The sequence below is a fragment of the Argiope bruennichi genome, chromosome 11, assembly GCF_947563725.1.
Source record: "Argiope bruennichi chromosome 11, qqArgBrue1.1, whole genome shotgun sequence".
Classification (NCBI taxonomy): Eukaryota; Metazoa; Arthropoda; class Arachnida; order Araneae; family Araneidae; genus Argiope; species Argiope bruennichi.
Genome location: NC_079161.1, coordinates 35,044,101 through 35,052,871, shown reverse-complemented (window position 1 = coordinate 35,052,871; position 8,771 = coordinate 35,044,101).

Genomic DNA, 8,771 nt, shown 5'->3' with positions numbered 1-8,771 from the left:
TTCCTGTGATATTTTTAACTAGCAATAATATCGAAGTTGGGTTGAGTAGTTTGTGGACAAAATAACTGTTCTTTTAAATATGTTACCACAAGAAATTTTTAATTGTGAGGCTTATTTTATGATCACTAAATAAACATTATGCTTTTATTATTGCAAAGACCTTAAATCTTTTATTTGCAACCTTTGTTATAAAAGAATTTTTTATTTAATGTTATGGTTATATAAATTATTATTCATAAGGTAATCTTTTTTTTTTCTCTTAATTGTTGGAGATGGCTAGGTCCCAACAAATTTTTATATTGTTATAAAAGATTTTTCTAAATGTTTAAAGTGTGATATGCCTTTTGGCGTGGAATATTTATAAAAACTATAATTTTTCTTTACTTTTATTTATGGCTAAGCTCTACCATTAAGCTATTTGGACTTTTTTTCCTTCTCTCTATAAATTAGAAGAGACTCTGAATGCTTGCATTTAGTAAGATTTTTTTTTGCGGCAAGATCTGGTCTTAAAGACTAAAGAGCTCAAAGTTCAATCTGATTCCATTTATTTGGGCCCAGTAGGTATTAAATATGTTGTCAATAGTCAAATTTTCTCTCTCTTGTGATTTGAAGAGGGATATCTAATTTAAGTCTTGCTCCTGTCATTATAATTTTGAATTATAATGATAGGAGCAAATAGTCACTATTGAGCAAATATCACAAACATCACTAAATTTAATTATAATGACAGTGGCGTCTCAAAATAACCTTCATGTTACTTCGAAAGAAACATTAATATAACCTAACTATTATCTTATCCTATTATATCAGGGCATGCAAAATTGATAAGTTGATTGCTAATGAAACAACAATGCATGATTCCTGATATGATGTCAGAGGACTTATCTCCTTATGATTTGAAAATAAAATATCCTTTCCTATTTCTCTCCAAAATCCCTATGTAATGTACACATGTTGAAAGTGGTAGCATAATCTGAAAAATAAAGAAAATCTTAAAGATTTCATTTTAATATTCCTAATAATTGTCAAACATTTATACAAGGTCATGGATTTTTTTTTTTTTTTTTTTTATCCCCTTCAACTTGATGGACACGGAGAAATTCTTAAAATGTATTTTTATATTTTATTCACTTTACAAATAAAATGCTTTCCTAAAGGAAAAATGAATTAATAAAGGGAGGGGAAGGAAATGTATTATTAAAAAGTTGCCTTATCTTAATTTGTAAAATTTATTGAAGGTTTTTTTGAAAAATGATGAATGATCATAGTTAGTCATCATAAAATGTAACAACAATTTTTTTTTTTCACAATAAAGTTTGATTTCAATTTTTTTCTATAATGTCCAAATTCCATATATAAGAAAGAGAGACAAATTTCTTCATATTCTTTTGTATTCTGTTTTTTTTTTTTTTTTTTTTTTTGTATTTAAAACATTTGAAAAGAATATGCCCTAACACTTTTTTTTCTGCTTGCAAATGTAGCAAAGAAATGAAATTGAATTTTTACAGCTTTTGATGGACATATTTTAGTTTGAAAATGTATTAGTAGAACATCCAAATTCCTATTGAAAGATATTAATCAATGTTTAAGATGGATGTTACTCGGATATGTAATTAGAATAATATTTTAATTCTTTTTATTTCCTTTAATATCTGCTCTTTTTATAATAATGAATTATATTTTTAAATGAAATCCGTTTTGAAGTATATGAGTTTGGAATAGAATAATTCCTGGTTGAAAGGGATATATAAACATAGGGGTCATAAATTCTAACTTTCTACAAATCAATTCAAAGCATGTAGCTTCAACTGAGCATAATGAATTGTAAGTAAATTTATTCATGTTAGCTATTGTAGAATGTATTTTCAAATGTGAATTTTTTATTTTCCTCACCCAAAGCAGAGCAGCCATATTCTATAACTACTGTATAGAGAATAAAATATATTGCTATGAATTTTTAATATTTCTTCTCTACGCAATTCGCTTTATTGTAAGGAAGAGGGTTTTACAGATATTTTAATAGATGTCAGGTTAATGATCCCCTTTCTCAAACTTGGCGATCAAAATGGAAGTTCCCGAAATTACTGCAAATTTGGCGATATCTCGGTTAAAAGCTAAGGTACGAATATTCTATGCCTTGTTGCGGCAGCTATAAAAGCAGAAGCGTACTAACTAATGTAGGAATTGAGTAGAGAGGTAGGTGTGCGAAGTCTGACTGGAGTATCGAGCTTGAGTGAGGTTGGTTGTTTGATATCGATTTGCTATTACTGCAAGTACTGTTCTTATGCTCATTTCGGCTGTGTTTTCCTATTATGTATTCATTCATCTTCCTCTGAATCTATTGGACTTTTTCACCGTGCACTCACGGACGAATTTTTCTGTAACAGTATTGTTCATATTTGAAATATTATTAAATACATCCCCTTCTACACTTATATAAAATATGTTATTATAAAACATTACCAGAAAAAACTGTTAGCCTAACAGATATTTAAAAGTCTCAAGGATATATTTTCTGTTTATGATTTCCACCAGGAAATAAAGTGAATCATGCCATGAATAATAATTTGAAAGTTAAATGAAAAGTGTTTCATTACTGCTTAGGAATATATATATATAAATTTAATTTAATCTTAATTAATTTCCAAAGTTTTATCTTAATTCAGTCAATATTAACTTCATTCTAAAATATTCACTTATTTCCTGATCCAATTCCACCTGTTTTATTTAATTAATTCAGCACGAGTTCTAAAAATGCTTAAATCAGCCGTTCCCACGCTCCAAATGAAGGGATAAAAAATTGTCTAACTAAGCGGACTCTTTTTAAAAGATACCTAAATCGACACGTGTAAAGAAATCTCTATCAAAATCTCATAGTATAAAAACACTGGAAAAAATATTTTTTCTCTTTTATGCTTTTGAGCCGTGCTGTGAACAGACGCTAGTCCGTTAGTGCTTCTTGTACATGAATTATGCCTCCCGGGATGGAATAAAAGCGAAGCTTAAAAAATTCCACGTGTCTTCTCTCCGGCCACGAAACTGCTTTAAATATATATATATATATTATTGTTATACTTAAAACAAAATTCTTTCAAATATATCTAAACTAAATTGCATTCAAAAGTGGAATTTTTATTTTTATCTGTTGTCATTGTGGTGGCAGTTATTGAAATTTAGAATAATAAATTAGCTTTTAGTGAATACAAATTTCGCCAAGACTATACTGTGAGAAAAATAAAATATTTTATATTTCATAATAAATTTTTCATACTATTTCAAAAGTCTTACACCTGTTTTATTTTATGCTGTACATTTAAAGTTTGAGCTTTAACCTGAAATGAGAAATAACTGAATTACAACTACCCAATAACTTTATTATTGAATTTAAGTATATTCTTAAAGCACATCGTCGTTCAGATAGAAGCCACCAAGTTCAATAATTCTGATTTCGAATAATGTCTCATCATCATCTCTAATTAATGCTCTACATTCTGGCGAAAATTGCTAACTGTCTTGAATTTCCGTGTGCTGCAAAACAGAGATGTAGTCTTGGCACTTACTTCGCTATGTAAAAATCACTAAATCCATGCGATTTACCATAATTACGCCACTGAAATTAGAGCAACGTGACTATTTCATTAATTTTAAGTATAGCTAAACAATTAGAATGTTTCCATTATTTTGAAAGTATAATCTACAAAAATACTTTTATATATAATACATTTTATATTTAGTTGTTATAAGTTATAGTTCATGAAAGATCAAAGATTTCAAATAAATACTAATGTTAGCCGTCTTCAACAACCATAGTAATGATCTTAACCACTTGTTTCACAGTATCTCTTTAAAAGTGGATGATTGATGAAGAGCACATCTAGGGGCTAGATATTTTATTTCATAGTTGTGGCCAGAAGAATCTGTCTAAGTCCTCTCCCCTCCCTTCACACACAAAGAAAGAATGTACATTGAAATGGCGTTTTTGAAACTTTTCTCGAAAATGGGTGATGGTTGAATGCAAGAAAAATAATGACGTTTCTAGGCATTGTTGCCAAAGATGGCAAGTGTTTCATAATATTTGTAATAATTTGAGACATTTTCTATTTGCTAATTCAACAACAAATTTAGTCCAGTATTTTAGGACATATTAATAGCATTAATATGGTCATTGAAGTTGGCTAACATTAGTAACATGGTTAATTAATTTAACCATATTATTGATCTTTATTGAAATATATTGCTGGGTTTGTGTGTAAGCTACACAATAGCTTCAAACCCCACTTTCTTGGGGACCCCTGAAAAGCATTCCCTTAGAAATATAATTTTTTATCCTAATAATTATTTATTTCCACCATAGATAAAATTATAATTTACAGTGAGATTTTTTTTTTCATTTCCTTTTTTTTATAAGTCTACCAAGTATTTTGTAAATATATTTTAATTAGCAATATCGAAATTTTAATCCACTTTTCTAAATATCCATTCCAATTGCAATATATATATCTATAACTTTTGATAACTTGATAATACATAATTTCTAAATGTACATTTATTTTATTGAAATATGGGATCATTATTTACTGATAAAAATACAACATTTTGAAATGTGATGTCATATTTATTTACACTCACATTTTTTGAAAACAATTGTAATTACTTTTTTCAAAATAACTAAAATATGTCACAATATCAATAACAGTTCAAAAAGAAAAAAGGCATTTGTTTTGTCACCCATTTCAGGCAAGTCTTTTTTATTAACATTCAGCAAAAAACCAATTTCACACACACGACACAAGAAAAATAGTACATTACCATATATATGTCTTATAAAAAGCAACATAATATATACAAACCAATTGTAAAATTTTTATAAATCAAAATATCAAATGAAAGACTAAACATAAATACAAAAAAGTAAATGAAAACAATAAATTTTTTAAAACAAAACAAGCTGCATATAAATTAAATAAAAGTGGACGAAAATCACTACAAATGTCTAAATATTTATAGAAACAACACAGAAGCAAAAATAAAAATTGATAAAAGATTTTTTTTTTAAATATATTTTATAGATGTTCCAAAATATCTGGATAACACTGTTAAATACTGAATTTCTTTCACTGCTCTTTTAAAACAAAATTTTAGACTTAATCATTTTAATGAATTTACAAATACAATCTAAATCATACTCAGTACAACAAGAAACAAAAACTAAAAATTCACAACAATTTTCAATATCATTCAAAATATACAATTAGATTTATATAATATGCATTCCATACAATTACATATTTTGCACTCTATTCCGATTCAGATTATTTCATATTTATGAATTTAAAAAAAAGTATTTTTAAGTTTAAATTATAAAATGAAAACAGTAAACTCACAATTATATCTTTTTTTTCCCCCCGTCTTTAAAATTGTAGAGTCATTTAATCACATATTTAAATAATTTTATATTTTTATACAAAAAAATAATAAAGACCCAGATTTATGGTGAGATAGCTAAGCATTTTCACATAATGTTGACATATATTTTACTGGAACTTAAGCAAGTTGATTTTCAATTATATTCAAATAATTACCGATAAATTAATCATAAAAAGCTAAGTTATAAACGATCTTTAACCTCCTGTTCCGAAATAAATCTAACAGTTTTTTTATGGTTATCAGTTAACATATTAAAAAAGATAACTATGAGATTTCTCTTTTCGTAAAAATTTATAATTCAAAGAAAATCGGAGAATATATATATCTATATTTCATGGCTTTACTGCAAAGTTTGATTTTAAAAATGTTATAGAGCTCCAAGAATTCTTAGAATAAAAAATTTACAGGACAGAAATAGCATAAATAGACGAGAATGTTGAGAGCTTCCAAATATGATACATGTGCATTGATTTTCCTTTCTTAATATTAATTAAGTTTGAAATAACAAAAATAAGATATTTGCTCTGCAAAGAAAATAGGTTTGTTTACCAAGGAACAGTAAAATTAAATTAATGAATATTTTATTATTTAAAAGTTTAAATATTATTCCTCAAAATATCTTTAATATGGAACAAAATTATATGCTTTTAACTAAGTTTTGTGCCTATAAACAAACATTACTACTTTATACCAAATTTCAAACAAACTTTCACACAAATAATTTAACTTGTATTTATATTTTTATTATTATTAGTTCTATAATCAAATAATTATCCAGTTTTCCATCATTCTCAATTCTATGATGACAGCAGCATAATGAGTAATATTCCGTCCCAATAAAAAGATTTTTTTTTCAATATTTACAAAATTTGATGTATTTTAAAGTGTATATTTTCCTGTTAATAAAAAACTTCTCAATTATATACTGTGTACAATTACAAATAGTTTTCAAAATAAAATTAAAAGAACTTACATAATCAAAAACTACAAATACTTCTTTAATTAGCTTAAGATATGTTATAATTGAAAATGCAGCAAAATGTACTTTTCAAGCCAATGGCTTGATGTTTGAAAGCAATAATAACATCAAATTTGTTTACAAATAATTCAAATTCCGGAGAATTTAATATGCATTCGATAAAAAAAAAAACTGAATAGTAAATAATCAACATGAATACATATAAAACTGTCAAAAGTAGATAGGTCTACACAAGTTAAATTGATAAGAATGCAGAGAGGGCAGGAATGGGGTAAATATCAAAAAAATTTACTATGCATGCTTATTTGCCAACAAATAAATACAAAAGTGATTATTAGAAAAATAATGATGTTTTTAAATTTTTTTAATAATATGGTTAAAACTGAATTCCAGCCCTTTAAAAAAAAATAATAAAAAAATCTAGATTCATACTGGCATAAATTATTAACCCATAAAGTTTTGCACTCTACATACCATTAAAAAAAAAAGTTGGCACACACACCACAAATCAGAACAAATTTGAGCAGTTTCAAGACAAAAAAAAAAAAAAAAAAAAAAAAAGCCACAGGTATTTATGCAGTATTGCACAATGCAATTATAGCCAATAAATGCAAAAACATTAAAAATATCAAAATGAACACATAATAAGCTAAGCCTACTAATACCTCATAAAGGAACTTTTAAAGATAACATAATATATGCTGTCTCATTACACCAACAAAATTTCATATACTGAAAATGAGATCAAAATTGTTATTACTCATTTACAAACATAAAATGTATAAAAAAAAGGGGGGGAGGGGGATATTTGATAAAAAATACCACTTACTACAATAAGAAGAAATGAAAAAGAAATCAAATCTTTCCATAAACAAAGTTGAAGTGATTTAGATAGGAATGAGCTGCACTTAGAAATTTCTATGATCAGTGACAACTCAAGTAAATAATACAAGAAAACTTTATCATGCAATACTGTACAGCTGAAATCTGAATATTATCTGAATCCTTAACAGTGACTTGTTACTGGTGAATCACATATGTAGAATCAATTTCATCAAAGATAATCAGGTATACAGGGATCTGGTACACATTAAAGTTATCAATTCTAATATCCTTCTGATGTAGTTTAAAGATCTGAAGAGCCATCAATTGATTGAGTTTCAAAATGAGAATGTATCCTAAAATAACTTTTAGTTCCAAAATAGAATTTAAAATCAAATTAAATAAATTATTTTTATATAGTTGATGGCAATTTATATATTTGATATGAAAGTTCTTTAATTTCATGGTCTCTTTCTATAGCCCTTTGATGGAATGAAACTCGCTTAACATCATCCACTTGTAAAGTGATCAAATATAACTTTCTACTTATTGATTTTAGCTCTTCTAATTATCTTGAATTGTCACTGATCAAGAGTAATATATTTTAAATATGATTGAAAAATTTAGGCATGGGAGTAGCTTTATCTTAAAATAAAACACTATTTTGTTAAAATCTAAAAATGTGTTTAAAAATTTATATATGAATACTGTAGATGTTTGAATGATAATCTAAAAAAAAGAATCAAAGCAATCCTTTTTATATATATATATTTTTTTTTAAATAAATGCATAGTTGATATGTTTGTTTCAAGTCAAACAGAAAATATGTTAAAGAAAAAAAAAATACTAAAATGCAGAAATAGAAAGAAAAAATATGGCTTGATTAAAGGCAAAAGTCTTTATATAAAATTGTGCATAAATAATTATCTGATTAGGAATGTTTTTAAAAGGCAATAAGTTAAAACAGACAATTTTTGAAATAGTTTTATTCAAATAAGAATGATTCACTTTTAGTTTTCTTATAAAATATTATAATTACCCCCCCCCAAAAAAAACTGATTTCACTTTCAAAAATTGTAATACAATGAATTTTTCATTAAAAAAATCAGAAATAATAAATGTTTCTATTAATTAACTACAAAATTGGTTATGTAAACTGATGTTGAATGAATGAATATTTAAGTATAAATATACTTATTCATGGATTGAAAAAAATAACTTTACAATACAAAATATAAAAAATAGCTAATTAGAATACTTTATATTATGAGAAAGAAAAGTAAGAATACCAGATTACAAGCTAAAAGAAAGATGATAGAATTTTCTTAGAATTTGTCAAAGAATGAAATATTTTTTCAGAAAAATCTAACACAAACATAAAAACTTTCATTAACTATTCTTGCAGAATTAGCAACAAGAATTTGATCTCCGTTTATATAATGTATATAAATTTTCTAAAGATATGTTTTATACTAATTTGGCAGTGATGTGCATTAGAATTAAAGAACACAGCTGCAATATTGAATAGCTCTTATCTGAAAAA